The sequence below is a fragment of the Urocitellus parryii genome, chromosome 5 (genome assembly GCF_045843805.1).
Source record: "Urocitellus parryii isolate mUroPar1 chromosome 5, mUroPar1.hap1, whole genome shotgun sequence".
NCBI classification, from domain to species: Eukaryota; Metazoa; Chordata; class Mammalia; order Rodentia; family Sciuridae; genus Urocitellus; species Urocitellus parryii.
This window is the reverse complement of record NC_135535.1, coordinates 126975272-127003193: the sequence shown is the minus strand read 5'-3', so window position 1 is coordinate 127003193 and position 27922 is coordinate 126975272. Positions and strand designations below refer to the sequence as shown.

Below are 27922 nucleotides of genomic sequence, written 5' to 3'. Positions count from 1 at the left end.
CTTTAACTAGCTCCAATTTAAGATTCTAGCCAATGCCTTTGTAAATTATAACTCTTCTTGTGGTGCTTGATTTTTAAGAAAAAGCTCAGGAGGCCCTAATGTTGTTATTTTACGCAGTAGCAAAAGAACTGAAAGGTAGCCAATCTACAGTCTAGCAAGAGAACTGGGTCACATGGATCACTGGTTAGAAGCAGTCAAGAGAGTTTACATGCAAAGTTCCAAATTCCACAATCTGTGGATATACATCCCAGATTTATAAAGTAAATCATGGTGGTCTAACTAATCTCCAAGTGCCTCTTCAGATCTGGTTAGCTGAATGTTCCTTCCTGAGCTGGTCCTCCACAGTCTTCATTGACTAGCTCCCAATCCACAAGCTTTGTGTATGAGTGTGTATGCAGCAAGGCTGACAGGGGTGTCTTCAAGTACCCTTTAACTTCAACACCTGGAGACCTGCTCTGGGTGGCATGTTGTTATCTGGCATGTTGATATTCCTATAAAGGGTACCTCCCACCCTACCTGTAAATGCAGGTAATTGAGTATGAATGGCTCCATGACCATCACCAGTTCCTTGAGCTCAGAGGACCAGGCATTGCAGGATTCTCATTCTTCCCTGAGGATCTTCCTCAATGGTCTGCTAAGCCTGAGACTATTTGTTGTCACCTTTGTGAACCAAAAACAACCAGCTCTGAGAGTCTACACTACATTTTAAGTGTAACTTAAAATTCAGTTTCAGTTACAATAAAAAAAGTCCAAATTAACAATCAAGGAAGACTATATTTTAATTATATCTAACTAAACAAAGAACAGATCTTTGGAAATTTTCATTCTAGAAGTTCAAGTTTGTCACCAGTATTTTTGAAGATAAGAATGTAGTGTAAACAGAAAATTGGGAGGCTTGGGGTCTAATCTCAGCATTAAAATTAAGCAGGAATTTGAAACTTATGCCCCCAGTCTAGAATTATTAAAAAGAGGGGTCCAAGCTATGTTAAACATGTAGCTCACAAAGATTAGAGACTAAAGCAAGTAGCACACCATAAGAAAGGAGACAAGCCAAGATCAGGTAAATGGGAACAGGTAATGTGTCAGGGAAAAACACCACACCATCCAGGAACGGTTGGGAAGAGATTGGAACAGTGGGAAGAGATAAGTGAGGATCACACTGTAGCCAAGAGAAGATGGAGAAATGCATGAGCTGCTTTGGGTTGGATCTGTGATGACCCTATAACTGGAGTAGCCATGTTGTTACTTTTGTCCACAACTTGAAATATTCCCACTTTGTGCCGGGGATGTGGCTCAAGCAGTAGCGCGCTCGCCTGGCATGCGTGCGACCCAGGTTCGATCCTCAGCACCACATATAAAGATGTTGTATCCTCCAAAAACTAAAAAATAAATATTAAAATTCTCTCTCTCTCTCTCTCTCTCTCTCTCTCTCTCTCTCTCTCGCTTTAAAAATTTTTTTTTAAAAATTCCCACTCCAAAAGTGGGACAGAACCTTGATGTTAGAGTCAGGCTCCATGCCCGTCACCAGTTCCTCAAGTTCAGAGGACCAGGCATTGCAGGAGAGCCATTTAACCTCTCCAAGCCATCGTCAACTCATTTGGAAAATGAGGAAGGTGGGCCAGAAAATGTATTCCCACTGAAACCCTAAATCAACTCTAATTCTATGAAAGAACTATTCAAGAATATTAAGATGCCAAAAATACATACTCAAGTAAAACTTAATTAAAATATAATATTAAATCACAATGGAGTTTATTCTGGCTGTAACATCCAGTTGCTTTTTGGATCACCTCGTCTCAACAGAGTATTTAAGTAATCCAGGCAATTTACATGGTAAAGTTCAGCTAAGAATCTATACCATGGAACCATTCAGTTCAACTCATCATAAATCCAGTGCATATTTTAGGGATGCTTCCCAGGGTCAGGATAAAGGGAACACACACCAGTGTTGATGGCAGGGTAGGTGTATTTAGGAGCCATGGAGCATTTTTTCCCAGAGTAAGAGCTGATTTGAGCCAAAGTGTACATTCAGAATTCCTCTGCTGCCAAAGGAAAACTATCCTGAGACCCGTGCAGGAGCAGAAACTCCTTTTTTACACGGATGTATATTTTTTTTTTCTTTTAACCCCTCTGCTTCCTAAGGAAATGCAGGGATTCTGTTGAAAAAAAGACACACAGTTTCTGGCCTTATGGTTTGACAGGCTCATGCACTCAGAATGAAGAACCTATCCGAATTCAAAAAACTCTTGGAGAACACTGATCAAGGAAAGGGAATAGAAAATCCAGGAAGGCTGCACAGAGGCCAAAGCTATGGTGGGGACAAACCTTAAGCATGAGATAGGTTTCTGAGGACACTGGACAGTGTTGCTTGGATGAGGAGTGAAATCAGAACAGTAGCCCTTAACTCAGCCAGGTCACAAATACTGTTTTCCAAAAGCATTTGTCTTCACTTGGCAATAAGTATCCTCCTAAACACAACTTTATTATTTAGTCTATTTTTTTTCAGATTAAAAAATATTCATCTTCAATTAAAAATAGGAATATATAAAATCATTAGAAGACAATATATTTAGCTATGATCCTACTATTCAGAGGAAAACTTGAGGATACTATATTATGGATATTTTTTGAGATTTGATATCATGTTCTATTGAATTTTTATAGCTAGAATTTAGCACGCTGTTTCACAACATATTCTGTTTCTCTGCTTTGTCACTCAATAACATTTTTGAATTTTCTCATGTAGATCCTGCACTTGCCTCTATTTTCATCCCAGGTCCTTTCTGACTTCTTTTTTATTCCTTGTCTTTCATAAAGTTCATCTTTACTATAGGATTTTTCTGATTGATCACTTCTGACGTATAAGAAACCCCAAGAATTTGTTTTGTATTTAACCATCAGGTTGAATTTTATTTTTAATTCAAATATATCAGTAAATTTTAATAAGTTTTTAGCTGCTGCTGAATTTTATTTCTAACACAAATGTTATTTAATTTTGTTAAGATTTCAGTTATCTGAATGATGCATTTGTCTCCTTCTTTCTACTAATTATAACCATATTGTTTCTTGACATTAATGGCTTGAACTTTCCCAACATTATTATCTTGTCTTTAATTGAAATAGCTCTGGAACTGCACTATTGTTTTGAACAGTTGGTTTGAGTTTTGTTTTCAAGTATTACTGTGTAAATTGAAAGTATACATTTATTTGTAGTTTTTCTGACTATTAAATGTTTAGTAAATAAAGACTATTAAATATTTAGTAAATAAAGAATAGCTTGAATTTACTCATGTATATTAAATCTTATCAGATGATTTCTTTCAATCTGTTGAAATAATTATGTGTTTTCCTCTTTCCCTTTTCTTTCTTGCTTAGATGTGTTATAGATGTTTGCTTCTCTTTCCTCCTGTGTGACCCATCCTCAAAATATAAGGATTAATGCTTTTATATTTGAATAATCTTCAGGGTTTCATTTCTTGCTTTCTGGTTAGATAGAGCATTAGATATTGATTCCGATATGTCAAAATACATTCTGCTGTCATGTATATCTAAAAACAACAAATTATCTCTTCTCTCTCTCTCTCTCTCTCTCTCTCTCTCTCTCTCTCTCGCTCCCTTGCTCGCTGGCTCTCTACACACACACACACACACACACACACACACACACACACACAAGATTGGCTAGTTGTTTTTCTCTTTTGGTGATATCTTTTTAACATTATCAGCTATAATTTGCAATGCTTTCTCCAATCTTCTTCAAGATATTTTTCAGTGTTCTGAAATAGTATATGAAGAAGAATCAAAATTGTTTCAACATTATTCTTTTTAATTTTTATACTTTGTATGCAGATGGTGATTATCATTAAAATATTATTTTTATGAGACACAGTAGAGGATGCCTGTACTGCCAGCTACTTGGGAGACTAAGACAGAATTTCATGTTTGAGGCAAGCCTTAGCAGACTTAGCAACCTAGCAAGACCCTTTCTCAAAATAAAAACTAGAAAATATTGGAGAAGTAGCTCAGTTGCTCGAGAAGGGTACGTAGGGTTGTTTAAATAAATGAAAATGAAAATCTGTTGAACACCCCTGACAATTTGTTGATTCTCCATCAAGACTTTCTATCCCTTGAAAATTAGACTTGTTTCAAGTTTTTTTTTTTTCTTTTTTTCAAATTGTAAAAAGTTTGAGCCAGGCTTTTTTTTTTTTTTTCGTCCCATTATAATTTTCTTCTTCCCCCTTTTCTTCTTTTCCTCCCTCCCTCCCACTCCCATTTCCTGTTTCTCTTCCCTTTCTTATACTTCTGCTCCTCTATTTTCTTCCTTGGATGCTTCTGAGATTCTTAGTTCTAAAAATCAAATGTTTAGTAAAGAAATATTTAGACACTAGATTCTTTTAATTAATTTTTGCTAATTAAAAGTGAAATTTTTCAGACTATAGTCTTTTCAGCTCAGCTCAGTTGTCTGTTTCCTACATTAGCTGCCTCTATTCTATTTTCTTCTTACAGTCTTTCTATTGAATAGATAATTAATCTTCTACATCCATCTCCTATATGTTCATTAAGTACAAAAGAAAGTTCCAACTTAAACTAGCTTAAATAGTTAATGAAATATTTTGGTATGTGTTCCTGAAAATTCAGAGAATTATGCTCTAATTGTGAAATAGGAAAGATCCCTGGCAGGTTTGTTTGTTTGTTTGTTTTCATCAATTCCTTGGCTCCAGCCTCTCCTTGTCTTCAGGCTGGGCTCTTCCCTACTGTCAGATGGCTTCCAGCAGCACTCAGAGTGACCATTCACAACCAGACACACTTCTCCCCACAACAACTAAACAGAAGTCTTGATCCCTCCTAAGTGTGTAACTTTGAATCATACGTTTATCCTGGAAATAACCACTATGGAATGAGGGATGAGGCTAGTGGTGGGTGCATATCAACATCCAAATAGCCCTGTGAGAGAGAACTGCATTTTCTAACTTAAAACCATCTCATCTTTAATTATGTAAGTGTTCTCCTCTTATTTCTAGACAAGTGCATCCCATTTTCCTTATAGACTTAGTTCTCTGTGATATGAAATGAGAGGAGTGGATTATACTTCTCATTTCCATATGAATTTTAAAATGTATCTTAGATTATTCCTCCTTCAGAAATACTGAATCTGCTATAGAGTTTCAATATCCTTTCAGATCTTGTTGAGAATAAGACTCAGAATTTTTTTTTTCTTTTCCTGTAACTGGACAGAAAATTTTTTCTGACTCTTCAGGGAGGGATGCACTTTTTGATCTGCGGCATCTTTCTTAGGCTCCATGTTTCTTCTCTTTGTATCAAGGCCTTAAATATGCCCACGAAATCTGACACAAATTTCAAGGAAAATGTATTTTCTTCATGTTCAATAATCAATCTAATATTTCTCACAACTTCCTGCATGTTGAAATCTGAAGAAATGGAAAATCACGAAATAATAATCATGAAATATACATTGGTTTCATATCCTCCTAACTACTCATTGAAAAGGAGATTTTGCTTTCTGAATTTCATGTGGACTGACTATTTCTTCTGAAAAGAATGTTCATAGAGTAGGTTTACTGCCCTTCCTCCTTCTATCCCATACTTTATCCTTCTGAGTTTGGAGATATCAGGAGTCTTTCCCTGATGTCTTCATTGAGAAGAGGGAATTTTTACTTTGCCATCCAGTGTTACCCAACTTTTTATTGTTGTGAATAAAATGCCTGACAAAAACAGCTTAGAGGAGGAAAGATGTATTTTGGCTCATGGTTTCAGAAGTCACAGTCTCAGTCATCTGACTCCACTGCAGGAACATTAATAATGGCAGAGGGTCATGAGAGAAGAAAGTTGCTCAGCTCATAGTAGCCAGAAAGCAAGAGAGAGAGGTCCCAGGGAAAAGCTATTCCCTTTCAGGGAATGACCTCAGTGACTACTTCCTCCAACAAGGTCCACCTCCAAGTAGGCCATTCAGCTATAAATGGATTAATCCATTCGGTACATTAATCCATTGATTAGTTCAGAGCCTTCATGATTCAATCATCGCCTAAAAGTTCCACCTTTCAACCTTGCTCTATTGGGGACTAGGCTTTCAACACATAAACTTTGGGGGGAGCATTCCAGACCTTAACCATAATATCCTCTTTGCCTTTGCTAATCCAGACCTACCTGCTCTATTTGTAACAGAAATTTCTTGGCATACATGACTCTCCATTTAATTCTCAAGGAAAGAGTTTGTCTGTTTTTATATCCTGCTAATCCTTACTAAGGAAATCTGGAAATGGTTGATTTGGGTATGAGGGTTCATGTTGCCATTTTACCTGTAAATATGAATGTGTCTGACAAAGAATGAAGCCCTGGAAACATGCAATAAAATAGCATTTTATCCATTGTTTTCCTAATAATTCGGTGTTTCCTCAGCTCATTTCTCTTATAACCAATATTATTATAGATTTAGTGAGTAGCAGATGATACAGGCAAGAACTGTGAACCAGAATGTGGGATCTTATTGCCTCTGTAGGCAACTCACACCTTTAATCCTGGGCTCCTCAAACTGTGTCTACGAATGCCATGTGTTAGAGGAGTATGGCATCATGATCAGGAGTGTCATATTTACAGTAAATAGCATTGACCCAAACAAACACTAGCTATCTTTGTTGGTTCAGGTTGCTAAAATAGAGTGATTTAAACAAAAAAATTTGTCTTCATACTTCTGAAGACTGGGAAGTCTAAGAACAGGTTTCTAGCAAATTCAGTTCTAGTGAGAGCCTGTTTATCCCTGCATTCTCACATGATGGAAGAGTCACGAGAGTTCTCTGGAACTAAGAAGAGCACTAATCCCATTCATGAGGGCTTTTCCCTCATGACCAAATCACCAGCCAAAGTCCTCACATCCTACTACCATCACCTTGGGGTTACGTTTTACATATAAATGTCAAAGAGATAAATATATTAAGCCTATAACACTAACCTTCACACTTGCTAGGTGTTTGACATTTCTCAAGATGTCTAACCTCTCTAAACTTCAGTTTTCCTATCTATAAATTGAAATAAGTATATTTTTCTGCCAACTGTGGCAAAACACATAAGGTTTGGCACACAGTTGGCAATCAAATAATGGTATTTCTTATTATTACTATGGTTAGAGTGATAATAATAGCACTAATACTAGAAGGGAAACTCTATGGAAATGCCTTTTGCCCTGCCAAAATAAAATTTACTGCCAAATAAGCTGAATATAATTGCATTCCACTGCAAACGTTTCAGGGATAAAGCAACAACTTCCTGAACACAGCCCTTTTTGAGAATTAGAAAGCTGGAGCTTCCCAAAGAACGCCCCCTCCATACTCCCTCTTGGTGGGAAGCCATTAGCTAGGGATTGGAGTGGTTGTTTGGGGACAGTTGACCTTCAACATGCACTGGAATAACAAGACCCATTTATGGTTGACAATTGGCTTTTGCCCAAGTGGCCCGTGAAATGTACAGGCCAAGCATTCATTTTACAGTCCTTTTAAAAGAGGGTTCCAAATGTTGCTGGGTATCTTAAAGTCTAAGTTGTTACATGTGGAAGGGACCACCCATTGCGTGCTTAGGATTTCTTTTTTAGAAGGAGGAGCACATTCCAAAGACTGCACATGGTATGTGTTGCCAGCCCAGCTTTCCAGGCTGTTAATATAAACTATTTCTTGGACATTGAACTCCACGCTCATTTGCTTAAATTGAATTTATTTTTTATTTTCCTATAAACGAAAGATCTTAAATTAAAAAAAAAATTAGCTATTGACTTGGTGGTTTTCAAGCCAGCCTCTGAGGCAGATGACATGGTTTGGGCCTAGTGGTGACTGTTGATACCAGTAGCAGTGTACCTGGTTGTAGAACACAATCATGCAGTCAGTTCTAGCAAGAATGAGGCTGTGGTTGGGGCTGATGATGGTAGCCATTCCTGAGGTTGTGTTCATAAAAGGCAGTCCATTTTTGCTTAGTGGGCTTACAACATAGTTTCTTAGGAGAAAAGTCATATTAACCACTAATTATTATATATATATCGGTCCTATATAGTGGTCTGAACAAAGAGCTATTGAACAGAGAGGAGAAGGCAACCATTCCCAAATGACAACTCTTGGGGAGATTTTCCTCAGATACCCAGACTTTGATGGGTAAGTTGAATAATAAACCTCATGGAAAGATAGCATCCTTTTAAGAAAATAAGTGTTATAATGACAAAACTAAAATGACAGTAGCAAAATGATATTCTTTTCTGCCATAATTGCTTTAACCAAGCAAGTATTCATAGTAGATATATTTAGGGAGTGATTTAATTCTCCCATAGATATTCAAAATGGTGTGGCAATGTGGCTTCCTAGGAATGAAATTGAACAGCTCTTCCAAGTTGAAGAAAACTGGCTCAAAGAAACAAGTGGTCCTCATCACCTTCCAAGAGACACAGGGAAGGAAATTTCAAAAGAGAAAGGCCATACCTGCTTTGAGAGCTCTTCCCCAGCCAAAATGCAGCATGGGAGGAGAAACCTAGTTTAATGATTCCCTCTAATATTCCACAAAGGCCTTCACCAAGGTATGTCCCAGAGCCCGCCACCAAGGAAGAGGGACATGGCCTGAGTATAGTGCTTCCAGAGCAGGGGATGGAGACCCAGGATTAAGACCCAGCTCCTATGAGAAGAAACAAGGAAAAAACAAGGAAAAGAGGAGGGAGGGAAAGGGAGGGAGAAGGGGAATTGCACGGAAGACGGGAGGAGACACTCATGGGTTCACAAAATACATATACGATGGTGTAAGGGGGAAGGGAAGACAAAAAGAAAGAGAAAGAGAAGTGTCACAATAGAATGGGTAGAGAATAGTGATGGGAGGGGAGGGGGGTATAGGGAGGGCAGCAGAATACAACAGACACTAGTATTGCTGTATGTATATATGTAGCTGTGTAACCAATGTGATCCTGCAATCTGTACATGTGGAAAAATGAGAATTCATACCCTATTTGAATCAAATGTGTGATATGTCGTCTTGAGCAACTAATAAAAAAAAAAGACCCAGCACTTCTCCCACCAACCAGACTGACACTTGCCAAGATGATGGATTTTTTTTTATTTAACCCCATTTAACTTCATTTTAGCAACTATGAATGTTGCTATGTTTGAAGGAGCAAGTCATTTGAGCTGGACATTCCCTCTAGGCTTTTAAATGGTCTTTCATCCATTCCATTTCAATTCTTAAATCCTTGTATGTATGACTCATGAGATGTAAGAACTGAGAACATTTCTGAAAACAACATCTCCTATGTTCTGAGAGAGAGCACTTTTTTTGGACTGTTATGCTATGCTTCATTTGAAAAGCACTAACACAAGTTGACATGATCTTGTACTAACACAGGTTGACATGATCTTTCCTCCTCCTTTAGGTGAGAAATGGCATTAACTCCAAACATATTTGGTGAACAGCTATTTCTGGGATACCTCTTCTTGCAATATTTTCTGTCTTCCCCCCTCCAAGGTGAAAATGATTTCTCAAACCTCAGGATCATCTTTATGCCTCCAGAGCCTAGTGGTGATGACAGGTAGGCTATATATAGTTCCTTCATGAACATAAGGAAAGTTATCAGTCAAGAGCTGACTGACCCATACATAGGACTGGGGATGGGGAGCACAATATTCAACATGAGTTGTTCCTAAGCCACCTTCTGTCTTCCCTAGGCTTTGAAGAGATAGTTCTGATAGCACAACTCTCAACCACAGACAAGTTACATAGAATATTGAAACTTCCCAATCCCTTTCTGTCAAGTACCAATAGGAATGAACACAGTCTAGGAAGGGAGATAAGTATTTAACAAGTCATATCTAGGTACCAAAGCCTGCACCTGGAGCCTCATATGATTTGTCTTATTTAGTCTGCACAGAATCATGGAGGTGTATGATGAAGATCATTTCATAGATAAGGAAAATGGTCCAGAAATAGGGAGTGACTTGATCCACCTAGAATCTAGGAGAGTCTAGGAGGGAACTGGACTGGCTTGGCGTGGTCACACTGTGCTGCTTCTCTGGGGGATTCTTCTCTAGGAATCTGGCATTTCTGCAGACATCAAGGCTCTGAAGCATTCTCCTTAGTCCTGACACATGTCTTCCTGGGTGTATGGGCACTGGACCTCACTTGTCCAGATCGGACCTGATATTCTGTTCCTCAGCTTGCATCTCCTCCTTCATTGCACACTTTCTTCAATTCAATGTATGGGAAATGGCTAAGCTATAGCTCTCAGAGTCACATATACTGAATTTTAATCCTGGGTCCAATATTTACTGTGTGAACTTGGGTAGATTTTTTTAACTCTGAGTCTCAGCTTCCTCATCTGTAAAATAGAGTACAGTATCTACTTATAGGCTTAGTGAAATTTCAGTGTATAAAGGACTTAAAATTGTACTTGGTACATATTACCAATAGTGTAAATAGAGGCCATCATCTGATATTATTAATGGCATTATCTAAATGAAGCCTTATAAAATGTTCTGGGACTCTACCAGAACATCCTAAATGTTTCTCGACCTCATCTCTTTCTCCTCAGTCCATTGCTATTTTATTTGCTGCATTCCACCACGATTGCAGCAGCTTCCTGTCCGGTTTTCTGTGACTGACATCTTCCCTTCCCTTCACTTACACAGCTGCAGGGAAATCTTTCTATTAAGTCTGAATATGTCATTGCTTAAAAACCCGGTTTGTCTCCCTATTGCCCAGAGCATCTGTTCCTAACACCTTAGTCTGGAAATGTTACTCCTTCACAACTTGATTTTTTCAATGGTGCACTTTCACTCATCCTGTTAGACGTTTGCTTTCACCTGTCACCCTTCTCTGAAGACACCTGCAGTTTCACATTCCTGTGCCTTTTCTGATCTATTTCTTTTCCCTGGAATGCCAATTTCTTTCTCTACCTGGCAAACTCCTCTTTTCTTGCCTTGTCCTTAGAGTCATTGTGAAGATCTTTTTTGGAAGCCTTGCTGACACCACTCTGGCTCCTGCCCCAAGACATATGTCCAATGTGTGCCGTATTCTCAGCCTGTGTGAGTCCTGCCTGCTCCGTTAATCCTCATTCTGAGCCTCTTAAGTCTTTCTATATCCTCAGCACCTGACAGAAGCCCTCACCCAGGGCATACATTGCATAAATGTTTTTGACTAATAGTTTACTTCACATATAGGGTTGGAGTAGAGAATTAAGCCCCTAAACCTTTTATTTTCAGGAAAAGACTCAGGTAAAGAATGCCTAAGGGGCAATATATTTATGACTTTGGATTTAACAATGATTTCCAAAATAGGTCTTACAAGTTTTTCTTAGGTAGATTCTGGCTGCAATTTCTTTCATACCCTGTTCTCCTTCAAGGCCAAGCACAGGTGTGCATGCTTGTAGAAAAAAAATGACTCTGTGAACTTTGGGGGTTTTTTTTGATAAATTTATTCTTTTGTTGGAGTGCATCAGAAATCCAGAATGCTGGATTTAGCTTTCAGAAGAACAGGAAGTCTCTATTTTTAAAATGTTAACGAACACAAATAACTGGTTTAAACCCTAAGGATCTGAACCTGACTGGAAACTCAGGCCCAAGAGAATCTATGGTTTCTACCTCTGGGAGACTGAGCATTCCTCCACCTTCCTCTGTTAATTCACAGGAGAGGATTTATGTGGATCTGCTTTCTGGTCCATCACAAAAAAAAAAAAAAAAAAAAAAAATCTTAGAATAAGTGGGTCGAGATAAAAGTTATCTCAGCTTCACATATTACCTGGGTTAGAAACTTAGAATTTCAGTATGCAAGGTTATATGTTTTCACAGTTAATGAACTCAGAGCCCAACAACTAGCATGAGGGCCCCACAATTCTCACCCCCTTTCTCATCCCTCCATGATCTAGTGTCCACTCACTGCCAGCCCCTTGGTGGCTGAGCAGGGCCTGAACTTGTCCTTTACTCTTCAGCCAGGGTTTTCTCTAAAGCTGGGGGAACAATTTCCTGTGTTTTCTCTGGAGCAAATCATCTTCACTTCCTGTCTTGGCTGCAGAGTCAAATTTGTGTTTTCCCATTTGAAGCAGTGTTGAGATGCTCTGAAGTCCTGGGTCTGCAAGAAGGAGCCTGGCAGCTTCACAGGGACAGTGGGCCAGGAACTGATCTGCATCCTGAAGGAGAGTTGCAAGTGCTGCATCTACATTTGGAGCAGCCGCTGAATAGAACCTGCAGCCGCGCTCCATACAATGGGCCTGTCGAATGATCTTTTCCAAAACACCCTGTATGCACTCGGGGAGCAGCTGCTCTGGAGCCATTTCCCAGGCTAAAGGGTTGAGTCAGAATGATCCAATACAGCAAATATTCACCACTGACCGCAGTGTCCTGGGTCCGGCACTATGTGCTGGGGAATAAAAGGCAGAATGATTTCTGCCCTTGACAAGTTCAATGTCTGGTTGGGAAACAGATGAGTAAACAGTGAACCACAACATAAAATGTTGGGCTTTATCCTTGTCTGATGAATAAAATGTGACAGGAGTGAAAGTGAGGAAGAGATGGGGCCTGAGAAGTGGTTGGAGGCCTGGACAGGATCTGGGATGAGAGAGAGAGAGAGAGAGAGAGAGGAGAAGGAATGAAGCCATGGAGCATTAGCATGAGAAATGGACACCAGTGAGCTGGCTATAGAGTGCATGTGCATGACTTGCGCAGTGATTAGGAAGAGAGACCCATGAGAGAGGTGATGATGTAAACAGGGACCCCAGGACAAGGGTCTTAAATACTCAGGGATTAGAAGCTCTTTTCCTCTAGGTCAAGCCCCAAGGTGCCCAAAGCTGAAGTATTTTCCAGTGATCGGTGACAGTCGCCGCCAATTCTGAGGGTAAGGGAATGAATGTTTGATTCCTGGAATCAATTAACACAGAACAGTAGCAGATTTGCTTTTGTTGCAGGGCTAATGATACCTGGCAACAGGGTTGTTTGTTTTAACATGTACTGTGGTGTTTTAACCAGGGATTGATGGTGAAAACCCTGGAAATGGAGAGACAAGCTAGCCCTGGATGTGCTTTCATAGGCTCCCGGGGGAAAGGTTCTCTTGACCCCTTCCCTGTTTGTCTCCTTCAGCCTGGCTCCAGACTGTCCCTCAGTTTGGAAAGTTTAACCCAAGGGTCCTCCTTCATTTCCCACTGCCCATCAGGGCAAATATTTGGCAAATCTCTGTCTACACCTGATTAATCTTGTACTTGTAGAAAATAAGGTGTCCTGGAGAATTGGGGGATATGAACAGAGACGAGACCCATGACACAGTGCAAGGACTGCAGTGCCCCCATCTCTGGGAGCAATTGGGTATATGGGCTCTCTCTTCTAGCCATGAAGGGAACCCCTTCCAGATGCTGTTGGGCCTGAGAGGGACCCCCTTAGTCTAAACAACTCCCCCAAGATCAGTGAGGGACCTGAGGCCTGAAGAGGTACCCAGGCTGTTACCAAGTCAAATGTGCCTCCTTGGTAGAGATTTTTAGATAAAATGTGTGGTGAAGTCAGGAGGGACAGGATAGACTCCTGTCAAGAAGACTATGAGAGATTGATGGGAAGGCCAGGAAAATCAAGTAAATGAGAAACTATGGCGCCCAGATTCATACTTGTAAATAACCTATTGATCATACCTACTCCAAACTGTCCTCTGTCACCTCCCCTCCCCTTTCCCTAATCCTCTTCTTCTCTAATAGTCTCTGTTCTACTTTCATGTCATCTCTTTGTTGTTGTTGTTTCTAGATTCCACATAGGAGTGAAAATACACAATATTTGTCATTCTCTGTCTGGCTTATTTTGCTTAGCATGATGATCTCTTGTTCCATCCATTTTCCTGTATATTATATGATTATGTTATTATTTTTGGCTGAATAGTACTCTATTATATGTATACATACCACATTTTCTTTACCCACTCGTTCTACTATTCCTGGAATCAATTAACACAGAATAGTAGCAGATTTGCTTTTGTTGCAAGACTATTTATTCTATTTACTCTATTCATTATAAAACCTAGATTGGTTCTATAACTTAGCTATTGGGAATACTACTGCAATAAACTTATATGTAGGTGTCTCCATAATATTCTGACTTTAATTCATTTATACATATATTAAGGAGAAGTATAGCTGGATCATCTGGTAGTTACATTTTTATTTTTTTGAGGAACCACATAATTATTTGTATAGCAGCTATACTAATTTACATTTCTACCAGCAGTGTCTAAGAGTTCTTTTTTTCCTTGCATTTAGTGTTTTTTTTTATATTCTTGATTATAGATATTCTGACTGGGATGAGATGCAATCACATGTAATTTTGGTTTGCATTTCCCTGAGAGCTGAAGATGTTCAACATTGTTTCATATATTTATTGGCCATTTGTATTTCTTCTTTTGAAAAATATCTCCACTTTTCATTTTCTTATTTATTCATTGGGATGTTTGTTTCTTTGGTATTAAGTTTTTTGAGTTCTTTATTTATTTTGAATGTTAATACTCTATCAAGTGAGGAGTTGGAAAAATATTTTCTCCCATTCTGTAGGCTGTCTCTTCACTCCGTTAATATTTTCTTTTACTGTGCAAAGTTTTTTCATTTGATCCCATCTTATTTTGTTGATTCTTGTATTGTTTTATGAGCTACAGGAATTCCATTCAGGAAGTTGTTACCTGTTAATATGTCTTGAAGTGTTTTACCCTATGTTTTCTTCTAGCAATTTCAAAGTTGCAAGTCTTACATTTAGATTTTTGATTCATTTTAAGTTGATTTTTGTACAGGATGAGAGAGAGAGAGAGAGAGAGAGAGAGAGAGACCTTGTTTTGATCTACTTATGGATGTCCAGTTCTCCCATCATTATTTGTTAAAGAGACTGTACTTCCTCCAATGTGTGGTTTTGGCATCTTTATTAAGAATCATAAGGTTATAGCTCTGTGTGCTTGTCTATGTGTCCTCTAATCTATTCCATTTTACTCTGTGTTTGTATTTTTATGCCAGTATTATGCTGTTTTTATTTCTATGTCTCTGTAATATAAGTTGAAATGGGTATTATGATGTTTCCAGCATTGCTGTTTTTGATCAAAATTGTTTTATCTATTTGGGGTCTTCAGAAGTAAAAGATTTTCAGATTGGCTAATAAAGCCAAATCTAATAACATATTGTCTGCAAAAGACATACCTAAACCCAAGAGATTCTGAAATGTGAGCAATAAAAAAGTGATGGGCAAATTTATATCTGGCAAATACAAAAAAAAAGAAAATAGGAGTTACAATCTTGATAACTTATCAAGCAACATTTGCATGAAAATTATTTTTAAAGTATATGTTATATAATAACATCTGATTTCCAATGAATATATAATAGTTGTCCACATTCTTAAAACTGACAGCAAAATGGCAATTTTCAAAAAAAAAAATTTCATGAGATGATAGAAAAAATAAGATCACACTAATAATAAGATATTTTAGCTCACTCTGTCACTTCAAGGCAGATCAAATGTATAAAACACTCTTAAATGTTTAAATATGACCTAATCAACGTGATGAATAAACTAGAATTCATTGATCTAATACTATTGAATCTGAGCCTTATAATAGACAATAGCTTAACTTTTCAAGTACTCATGAAACTCATTCATATTCTAGGCCACAAAGACACTTAGAATAAAATACAAACAGAATTTTCAGAGCATAAATCAAGATAGTTAAAATTTATTTAAAAACATAAAGCCTTCCCACCTGGAACTTTAAAATACCTACTTAATAACAAGGCTTTTGTGGTTGTACTCTTTGTCATAGCAAAAGATAAAACAAACTATGGACGTAGTGGCCAAACTATGTACATTCACTGGTAAAAAGGCATGAGGAATATTTACATACAATGTTTTAAAGTGATCTATAATAATTACTCCCAGATGGAAAAAAAAGATACTGTAAATAAACATGCATTCAATATGCACTGTTTGTAAAGAAAGGGCAGACAAATATACAGAACACACACACACACACACACACACACACATTTCTCTGTATTTTTTAATGGAAAGATAAATCCCAAAAGTGAATAAAAGTGATTACTTACCTTTGTCTGGGTTTGCCAACACTCCTGCTACAATAACCAGAAAACAAACCAGATCAATTATTATAAATACTATTTGAAAACATTAGAGAGCTATGGAAGCAAGAGGATTATATTAGTCAGAACTCCACCTGGAAGAAAATTCTTGAATTGAGCTGATGAAAAGAAATAAAGAATATCTAAATCAACAAAGAAGTGTTTCATGTTCATAGATTGGAAGATTCTTTTTTTATTTATCAGTACTTTCTAATTGGATCTATAGATTAAATATGACCCCAGTTAAAATCCTAGGAAATTGCATTGTAAATATTGACAAACTGATACAAATGTAACAGGAAAAGGCAAAATATCTTGCAGAGCTAACATAATACTGAAGAAAAATAACAGATTTGGAGGACTCACATTACCTAAACTCAAGATTATTATAAAGCTATAGTAATCAATATAGCATAGAACATAGATCAATTGCATATAGATCAAGGAACAGAATAGAAAATCCAGGAAGAGAGCTCTGTACTAATGTAATCGACTGAAAAAGGAAAAAAGGCAATTCAGTGGAGAAAGGACAGTTTATTCAACAAATGATCTGGACAAGTGAACCTCCATATACCAAAGAGTGACCCTAGGCACAAACCTTAAAATTTTCACAAAAAAATAATTCAAAATGATCATACTAAATAGTTGTACAAATAGAAAAAAATGCAAAATTATGAAGTTTTTAGTATTATAGGAGAAAATCTAGTTGACCTTGGTTTGGGGATGATCCACAAAAGAAAAAATTTAAGTTGGATTTTATTAAAATTAAAAAGTTATTCTCTATGGAAGAGACTATCAATATAATGAAAAGATAAGCTGCAAATTGAGAGAAGATATCTGTAAACTACATGACTCATAAAAAACTGGCATGTTAACATTAAACAAATTTTCAGGCAGCACTAGGACTAAATGAAGGCTAAAAGGTTTAAAGTTCTTTATGTAATAGCTATATACGCTGGAAAAAAATCAATATTATTTATAGTATATTTTCAATTCAATGGAATTAAGCTGGAAAATATTAATAGAAAGATAATTACAAACACCACAACTATGTAGAAGTTTATATCCTTCTAAATAGTCTTTTGATTCAAGAATAATTGTTTTCAACTAAATTATAATAAAAATCAAAATGACTCACCAAAATTTGTGGGATAAAATAACAAGTCTGTATAACAGATCTTATAGCATTAAATGCATATATATTAGAAAAGAGAAAAAGACTGAAACCAATTATTTAAGATTCTGTTTTAAAAAGCAAGATCCCATCAAAGCAACCCCATGGAAAGGAAAAGGAAATAAATAATAAACATAAAAAACATAAAAAGGAAATAAATAATAAACATAAACATAAACTGAAACAAGCATACTATAGGAAATGAACAAACCTAATGTTATTTAAGATTAATAAATCTGGTTAAACCTTGCAAAGCTGATAGACATAAAAAGTGATGTGAATTACCAATATGCAGAATAAAAGAAAACATTATTGCACATTTTATAAAGATCTGGATATTCTGATATACATTGTTATTCTGATATACAAATATTGAGATATTCCTGTCTATATAAGTATTCTGATAAGCATGAAATTGAAAATTGAATCCATCTTTCCGTAAAGAAAACCCTGGCAACATCACCTATGACTTCTTCCAGAAACTGAAGGAACAAATGTCATAATCTTTCACAAAACTCTTCCACAAAACAGAAAAGAAAGGGAACAGATGGAACTCTTTTTATGAAATCGGCATAATATTGACTCTGAAACCTGACAAGAATCACATGATTGGGGAGAAGTAAAGACTCATCATTCTCACGAACATAGAAGGAGATGCTTTAATTCAGTGATAGCAAAACAAATTCAAAAATATATAAAAGGATAATATATTACTATCAGGTGGACTATTCTGGGTATGCACACTTGGGCTATCATTTTTAAAGGATTTTAAAGTATATAATACTTCAACAGTATTCAACATATTCAACAGAGAAAGGGGAAAAAATTGATCACCTTGATAGTTTCAGCAAAGATATTTGTCCAATCCAATGTTCATTAATGATAAAAGTCCTAATAAATTATGGGCTGGGGATGAGCTCAATGGTAGAGTGCTTGCCTCACATGTGTGAGGCACTAGATCTGATCCTCAGCACCACATAAAAATATATAAAGGCATGTGTGCATCTATAACTAAAAATGTTTTTTAAAGTCCCAATAAATTAAGATAAAGAATTTACTTAATCTGATAAAACGTCTACAATATCTGCATTTAGAATCATATTCCATAGCAAAATATTCCCGCAATTAGAAATAAGTGGTGTGTGCTTCACCACTTTTATTCAACATTATACTGGAGAAAGTATAATGAGGGAATAAAAAAAAACTTTTTAAAAATTGAAAGTAGGTGAAAGAAAAAAAAATTTTTATTTGCAGAGAATACTACGATGTTTACCCAGAAAACTCAAAAGAATTTAGAGAAAATCTATTAGAACTAACATGAGAATTTAGTAACATATTTGGAGATATGATGTATAAAATAAATTGTGTTTTTAATCCAACAACAAAAAAGTATAAAATTAAACTAAAAAGATGCAACTTGAAATAACATCAAATACCAAATACTTAAGAATTAATCTAAAAAATATGGAAAATGTCTACACTAAAACTAAGACCTTTACAGAAGAAATCAAATTAGGCATAAAAAAATAGAAAGCTAAATTATGTTCATTGTGGGAAAAGTCAGTTTATTTTTAATATTATTATTGAGGTGGGACTAAATTGACAGGCTGATTCTAAACTTCATCTAGAATGCAAAGAATTGAGAATAATCACAACCACCTTGAAGCAGAAAAATAAAGTTGGAAAATGATCATGCGATAGTACAAATTTATTTTTGGTCCTAAAATCATAAACTGAACAGTAGACTAGAGTGGAGATTCCAAAATCAAACTCACATATATTGATGGAAAAGTGAAACTGAAGTTTACTAGAGGAAATGATGTCTGTTTCAATAAAAAGCACTGCATCAATAGGATATCTATAGGCAAAAATTATTGACCTGGACCATGTCCTTTCACCAAACACCAACACACAAACACAAACTCCAGATGAATTTCAGATCTAAATGTGAAGTATAGAAATAGAAAGAGAGGAGAGAAGAAAGGAGGGGGGAGAGGGGACTGAAAAGTAGAGGAGAAGAGAGAAGATAAGATTAAATACTATGAAGGAAACATAATATATGTTTGAGATCTTGGGATAAGAAAAGTGATTTTTTCCCCTATAGATTCACAAACAATAAAAGAAAAAATGTGATAAGTCAATCTATATTGAAATTTAAGAACTTTTGTTAATCAAAGACAACTTTCAGAATAAGAGGGGCTATTCACAACACATACAACCAGCAAAGAACCTGTATCCAAAATATTTTTTAATTCTATAATAACAGAATACAGACATTTTCATTTCAATTACCAAATACTGCTATTTAGAAATACACTTGTCCTGTAAATGACTTATTTTAATTGAACCTCAGTTGCACAGAATTGCATCTCCTGGTCCAAAACACATCATCATCACTGACTGATGCACAACTATCTTTTATTTAGCTAGTTTTTAAAATTATTTCTTTCTATAATTTAAAATATATATTTTATAATTATAAAATACAATATTTATTTATTTCATTCTGTAAGACACCTATTACACCATCTGTGTAATGTACTCATACAACACCCTTTAATAACTTTGAATTCCACCAAATGTAACTATATTTTCTTCCCTCTTCCTACCCTCCTGATTCTTCTAACCCACTAATCATTATCATGAACACCATGTCCTCTTTCTACTTTCCTTTAATAAAAAGGGAAGATTTTTATTATATTGTTTCATTAATTAATATTTTAATATGTGCACCTAATTTTATTTTAATTAATTTTAACTTTATGTGAAGAGTGTCATGCTGAAAATATTTCAGAATTTACTTTTATCATTTTATAGTATATTCTTAAGATTCACTCAGACCTTTGTTGTCATTGCTGTTTGGACTGCTGTGAAATGTTCTATTCTGTGAATATGCCATATTTTGTGCATCCTCTTTCCTCTTTATTGACATTGGATTGGTTCCATACCGTTTTTATCATGAACGGTATGCTAAGAACATTCTTGTATGTGTCCCCTATTATGCATATATAAGAATTCCTCTTGAATATGTATCCAGAGGTTTAGTTGTGTACTCTAGTATATGTGAATACTCAACTGTATATTTGCTTTGAATCCAGTAATTATCTTTCTTCCTAGTTTTTCCAAAAGATCTAACTTATCATCTATGATCATTCTTAAGATGCATTTTATTTCACATTTAAATTCTCTGGAATGTTTTCACAATCAGTGTCTTATCATGGTTTCCTTATTTTTTTTCTTTCTAAATAATATATCAAAGAGTGATCTGCCTTAAATCATTGGTATCTTAAATTAGACAATACAATTTTCACAAAAACATTTCTCATACACATACTTCATCTACTGTCATACGGTCAGTTTACAAAACATTAAACTATTTAATAAAAATAACAAACGAGAGTGGCATCATCAAGTGTTGGGTGAAAGACAGTTGGCTCTTAGAAAGCACATAAAGAATTGGTGGCAGGAATGGAGACAGGTGCTGACGAGGAGCCATGCTGGCAGCACTCTCCTGTCCTGGCACCAGCCAGGAAGTGCTGTGGAGATGGGAGACAGTGTCCATCTGCAAGGGGTGTAAGTGGAGATTAGTGGAGAGTATCCACAACATCCCAAATTACTATGAACTGTGGAGTGCCGTGCATATACTTACTTGTATGACTCTTCATCCTCTTTCCTTAATGTAAAGCTGTGTGAACCATTTTTCCCCCACACATTAGCTTAAGAAATCACCATGCCAAGTGGGGTGGCAGGCAGGTCAGCATTGGGCTATTCTCCTCGCAAAGGGGTCTTCTGTTCTCTTTGCCCTATTTTCATTGAGGTTGGGCCATACACAGACCCAATCACCAAATCATTTCCTATTATTCAAGAAGTTTTCAAGGAAAGGACTATTACTGGATTTTAGCATGACCTCATTTTTCTTCTTTGAAAACACAATCTTCAGAGAAGCTTTAGGATGTGCATTCGTCCTAGGTTTTGGATCTGGAATATCTCCCCAAGGTCCCTGTATTAAAGTTTCAGTCCCCGTGTTGGTGCTTTCTGGGAGGTTGTGGAGCCTGAAAGAAGTGGGGCTTAGCGGGAGGTCTTCTGGTCACTGAGGTATGCATCTGAAAGGGATTGTGGACCCCTGCCCCTTCTTCTTTCTCTCTTTTGCTTTCCTGCCATCAGGTGAATGCTCCAGTGTGCTTTTGCACCATGATGTCCTACCACAAGACAAAAACAAGAGGGCCAACGATTATCAACTGAAATCTCCAAAACTGTGAGCCAAAATAAAACTTTCCTCTTTGTAAATTGATTATTTCGGGTATTTGCTGCAGTAACAGAAAGCTGACTAACACAATTGGGTTCCTATCCTTAAATATTACCAGCTTCAACGTGCTGGGGCAATGGGAATAAAAGTAGGTGGAGCTACACGGCTTTCCCTGTGGCTTCGAGCTTGTGGTTCTGGAATGAGTGTTTTGAAAATTTTAAATTGAGCATTTAAACTTGTTTTATAGTTTCCAAATCAGGAAGGCAGAATCCTGCTTGATGATGTGTGTCCAGGAATGAGAGACACACGTTCACATCCTGGCTGTATTGCTCCCATGTGCATCCTCGGTGACCCCTAATTTATGTGACCTCCAGGGTACTGAGCTAACCACAGTCATTCTGGCTAGGACCAGATTTCATTTTATATGGTGCCTGCATGTAGTAAGCACCAAATAAATGCCACTACACTGTCTTTCCTCCTCATCTAAAAACAACAGTGGGGTCAGGAGAAACACTGGCCTCTTCTCCTCCAAAAAGACATTTGCTATCATGTGATTAGTGGCAAAATAAGAAATTCGAGTATACATACCATCAACACTTTCCCTGCAGTTTTCAATTTCTCTTTTCTAGGAATAGAAGCAGAAAGAATAGGAAAAAAATGTCATTTGGCAGATAACCTTCCCTCCTCCCATTTTGTTTTATTATTATTTTTCCTTCAGGCATCACATCAAGAAAATGAAGCAAATTATTTTCTAAAACTTCTTAGCTAAAAAAAATTAAAACCAGATTTCTCTGTCTGTGGCCTCTGACTTCCTGGAGCAGATGCTTTGGCATTACTCCTTGCTTCCACACCAGGCTCAGTGCGTCCTCCTCCTTCCACTGATCACAGTGACATGCCAGCAACCCTCCAGCAGTTCCAGGAGTCGAGACAAAGGGGTGAGGCCAGAGCTCATGTGCAGACGCAGATTCACTGAGGCTGGAATAAAACATCACAATCACAGTGGTCCTTTTGAAAAATGTGTTCTGCAAATTACTTTAATTCAATGATAAAGTCTAATGAATTGTAATAGCACTTTGTAGTTTAAAAAATACTTAGGCATCTATTTGATTATTCAACCATCACAGTAAACATGTAAGGAAACATTTATTATCCTCACTTAACATGAGTAAAATGAGACTTTGAGAAGTTGAGTGATTTATCTAGAAATGCAGAGCCACCAAGATGCATTGCTAGGACATAAAGCAGCTGTTTTCCTATTTCTGGTCTTCCCAAAGCTCCGAAGGGATCTCAGCTACGTGACCCAACCCCAATTCCCCACTGTTGCTTTTTTTTTAACATTGTAGGAGATACAAGAGTAAGTAAAAAAGAAAGAGAGAAAAGGAAGGAGCAAAGGAAAAAGGGAGGAGAGGGAAGAGAAAAAGAGAAGGAAAACAAAAGTAGCACATGGCATCTGGTGTCTCCACCAAAGAAGCATCTGCTGTTCCTCCAAACCACTAGAAAGGATCCAGCTCTTTATCATAAATCATATGGAAGACAGACCCCAGATTTGACATAGCAAACCACACAGAATATTTAATAAAACTTTTTTTTTTAGATTTTTTTTTTCTCCCCAGTGTTTTGCACTCAGGCAACCTCTCACACCTCTTCTATGTCTTCCTGCTGTCCTGTGACTGCCTCTGCACTGTCCTCTGGCAGACATATCCTAGGCTTTCTACCGGCAATCCTCCAGCCAGCTCAGCCATTTGGAATTGGAGTGAACAAATCCTCCAGCATCTTTCTAGGAAGGCTGACTGAACCCTTAAAGAGGAGGAGACAGCGGGTTGGGGTTGTGGCTTAATTCTATCATGTGATTAGTGGTGAAATAAGAAATTCTGATTTTGCCTAGCATGTGTGATGCACCGGGTTTGATTCTCAGTGTTGCATATAAACGAATAAAATAAAGGTCTATCAACTAAAAGAATATATTTAAGAGAAAAGCTAAAAAAACATGGAGGGGACAAACAAGAGGAGCTTCCTAAAAGAGAAAGTACATTTGGCTTTAGAAAACAAAATGAATTGCAAGAATAACACTAGAAAGGAGGATAAGGCACTGCAAAAAAACATGGGGCTACCAGAAGGACTTTGAGTACCTGAGTTCAGAGAGCCATGATGTGAGCAAGGGAAGTCTGAGAGGAGGATCAAACAAGGGTTAACCAATGGTCATGGCCAAAAGTGATGCAAGTTTTATACACTTGGGAAGATGCAGGGGAGAGAGAGAGGACCCCAAGCACCTGCTTCTAGGTCTTGTATTGAATCACTGAATGGAGGTGGACCTTATTTAGCAGACCCATTTGGATTTGAGAGAACACAATATGGGATATGTGTGCTAGCACAGGACCACAGAATGGCCCTTTATTTTCAGGAACATGGCAGACCATGGGAGTTTGGGGACACCATGTGGGGACCACGGCAGTTGGGAAACTCAGTAATACATAGTGCTCTGATGTCAAGTCAAGGGCTCACCCCACTATACCATGAGTGTCTCTCCCAGTTAGCTTGGTGATTCTAACGTCTCAATCGTTGGTGACATGAAAAACAGAAGAAAAATTCTAGGAGTCAAGCCACATATTTGTGGGTTCTTAATGTTTTGATAGTTTGGCTCTTGCACAGGCTTTTATTAAATCCAGACCCCCACACACAGGCACACAAATATCTCTGCAAAGAACTTTTCTAACTATCAAACGATATCAAAGCATTGGGAGGGCCTGGCACTTCCTGGCTATTGGAAAGGGAGGAGGGGAGGTGATGAAAATTCTGCTGGTTCAATGAAGGTGGTAACTCAATGGATCTCATGCACCAGGCAATGAGATCTCTGTTCCCTGAGTCACTCAGGTCATATGGGATATCTCATGGAGGCTGCTCTACTTTCAGTGGATTCCATGGGAATTCAATAGGTTGACTGACCTCTTTCTGTTTGATGAATTAAAAGTGATGAGTTTTGCACTATGGCATAATCCCTCCATTGGCTAGATTTGGACACAGCTCATATTAAAACTATGATTATTGAGTGTCTGACAGAATAAGTCACAAATGGGTAGATGAATGAATAAATTAAAAGGGGATTTGGGTTTTTCTGTAGTTTCTGCAGGAGGACATTGGTTATGTCTCAGACTTCACAGTTACCCAAGTAGAAAATGATAATTCCAGAGCTTTTAGAAGGTGAGATTGACCCATGCCCTCACCTAGAGACTGGGAACGAGCCTTCTAGAAGCCCAGTAGTGATGAGATCTCTCCTTCCAAACTGATACCAACAGCAGGATTTTTAAGAGGAGGAGTAGAACGTCGAAGAAAACCCAGATGGGAAGTTGGTGGAAACTTTCTGCCTTGCTGGTCAGGGTCACAAGGAAGAGCATGATTTCATGCACATGGAAGTGTGTGGGTTCATCCTTGGGATCCTGCATGAATTCAAGGATTTAGTAACAACAGCTGGAGCTTCTGGCCTCTGTCGTCTCTTACTGACTTTTCTGTGTCTATCTTTAGCAGAATTGCTGAATCTGACACATGGATCTGTTAAGAAGGAACATAAATCATATGTCTTTTAGTAATTCAAAATGAAAATTGTTATTAGGTGGTTAGGAAAAACCACACCAACTAAATTAAAAGTCGGAAGTGACGATAACTAAAACTGCCCCTGCTACTAATTAAAAGCTAATAGAAATCAATTTTGTCTCTTGACAATATTTTAATTTTCCATGTTGGGCCCAGGAATTATTGACTTTAGTTAAATCACAGTTACTTTGTTTTTTTTTATTAGTTGTTCAAAACATTACAAAGTTCTTGACATATCATATTTCATTCATTTGATTCAAGCAGATTATGAACTCCCATTTTTACCCTATATACATAATGCAGATTCACACCGGTTACACATCCACTTTTTTACCTACTGCTATACTAGTGTATGTTGTATTCTGCTGCCTTTCCTAACCTCTACTATCCCCCCTCCCCTCCCCTTCCCTCCCCTCCCCTCCCCTCCCATCCGGTCTTCTCTCCCTACTCCATCTACTGTAATTCATCTCTCTCTCTTGTTTTTTTGTCCCCTTTCCCCTCACTTCCTCTTATATGTAATTTTGTATAACAATGAGAGTCTCCTTCCTTTACCATGCAATTTCCCTTCTCTCTCTCTTTCCCTCCCCCTCTCATCCCTGTTTTGTGGTGATCTTCTCATGCTCTTCCTCTCTATTCTGTTCTTAGTTGCTCTCCTTATATCAATGAAGACATTTGGCATTTATTTTTTAGGGATTGGCTAGCTTCACTTAGCATAATCTGCTCTAGTGCCATCCATTTCCCTGCAAATTCCATGATTTTGTCATTTTTTAGTGCAGAGTAATAGCTAATTGAAAGCTAATAGACATCAATTTTGTCTCTTGACAATATTTCAATTTTCCATGTTGGACCCAGGAATTATTGACTTTAGTTAAATCACCGTCACTTTGAAAAAAGAGTGGGCTATGTCTAGACTGGAACAGCCCATGAGGGACAGAGGGTGTCAAGGAATAGCTTACCCTTCCTCCCTTCTGGAAGTCCACATTATTTGCTTTGGTCCCCAAAGACTAATCTCCTTGAGGAACAAGAGAGCCTGAAAAGGTGGGGAGAGGCTTGGGCAGTATGTGGTCAGGGACATTGGAGCTAGGCATGGGGGATAGGCAAGGTGGGTTAGGGTGGAACAGGGAAGCCCTGTGAGGCAGGTGTGGGGCAAGGAGGTGGTGTGGCAAGTCAAGATGGGGATTGAGGATTGGAGGAGGTGGAGGAAGGGATTGGAGTGGACTCTAAAAGGGGCCTATAAATGCCAGAACTCAGTCTCCTGGTCATGAACTTCCAGGTTGAGAACCCAGGCCATTTGACCAAGTTGATTTGAATGTAAGCATCTTTACTACAATTAAACAAGTATAATGAATTATGAAGACAGGAGTCTACCCATGAACTTTTATCCCTAAACTTAGGCTCCTGAGAATTTGTAAATTTGTGAGGTGTGACATGGTATTTTATTTTCCTCTTCCTTTGAGTTTTACTTCTCACAATGAGAGTGAATACCTCTTCACAGTTCACTGTGCAAAGGCGACTCCTGAAGCTTGTGCGTATCTATTCCTCTTTTGTGTTTTTTTAAAGTGTCTGTACATATTTTTCTAACAGCTTTAAAGTAACTCCCTAGACATTATATTTTGATCCTTTCCTATTATATATATTACATACATAACTTCCATGTTTATAACTTTACTTTGTTTGCAGTATTCTTTGATGAATAAAAACTTAAAATTTTTGTGTGGTCATATTGAAGTAATATCTCCTATGTAGAGTATGTTTTAGTTCTTGTCAAAATTTTCTTGTTGGGTTTGGGATATAGCTCAGGGATGGGTAAAGCTATTTATTTATTTTTTTTTTTCAGAAGATTTATAAATGTTGCATCAATTTTAGTTCTTCTAGTGTCCATTGTAGTAAGTTATATTTTTAAATTTTTCCAATTTTCTTTTTGAAAATTATTGACATCTGCTTGTTAATAGCCCTTAAGTCATATTTTCTTTTAAATCTGTTTATTTATGTCCTCTCTTACATTGAAAATGTTATTTGTCTTAGCTTTCCTTTTCCCCATGATCAATTTTGCTATTTTAAAAAAATGCTATTTTTTAGCTTCTCATTTCTTTTTTAAATAATCAATGTAACAAGTCTTTACCATATTAATCTTTTCTGTAGCACTTTTCTTTGGAATAATTCTTTTGTTCTTTCCCTAATTTCATGATTTTTTTGCCTTTATTATTTTACTTTTTAAGCATTTTGAGTTTTAAATTTTTGTTTTAGTACTTCTTTTACTATGTCTCTAAATGCTGACATGTAGTGTATTTATTATCATATAATTCTAGGGATTGTTAATTTCCATTATAACTTATTATTTAAATCCTTAGAAGATTTTTTTTTAATTTTAAGATATGCAAAGTCTTTAAGCTGTTTAATTTTAGCTTCAATTTAATTATTATGGTCAATAAACATGAACATACGTTGTGGATTTTTTGAGGCTTGGTTTATGGGATAGTATCTGATTAAATTTTGTAATGCTCCTTGTATACTTGAGACTCATGTATATTCTATAAATTTCGAATAATAAATTCAATTGATTTGTTTTTACCCACAATGTTCCTGGCCTACCAGGAATATTTTGAGGTTTTTGCCTGTTTGACATACTTATAATCAAAAAAGTATTTTGAAGTTAATAATATATTGGTGATTTTTCAGGCTTTCCTGGAACTCTATCAGTCTTGGCCTTGCACATTTTGAGATCTACTAGGTGTAAATATACTTAAAAATTTTATATCATCTTGACACTTGAATACTTTATCACTATGTAGTGATTCTC

General features: G+C 37.0%; 1 long non-coding RNA gene across 1 annotated transcript; it reads right to left on the bottom strand.

The window, feature by feature from the left end:
- Window positions 1-20135: 20135 nt before the first annotated feature.
- LOC113190330 (uncharacterized) lies at window positions 20136-24999 on the bottom strand. The gene is made up of 4 exons (XR_003301769.2): window positions 24756-24999; window positions 22123-22509; window positions 20938-21487; window positions 20136-20850 (listed from the first exon to the last, which is right to left on the bottom strand). It is a non-coding gene; the product is annotated as an uncharacterized LOC113190330 (long non-coding RNA).
- Window positions 25000-27922: the final 2923 nt, after the last annotated feature.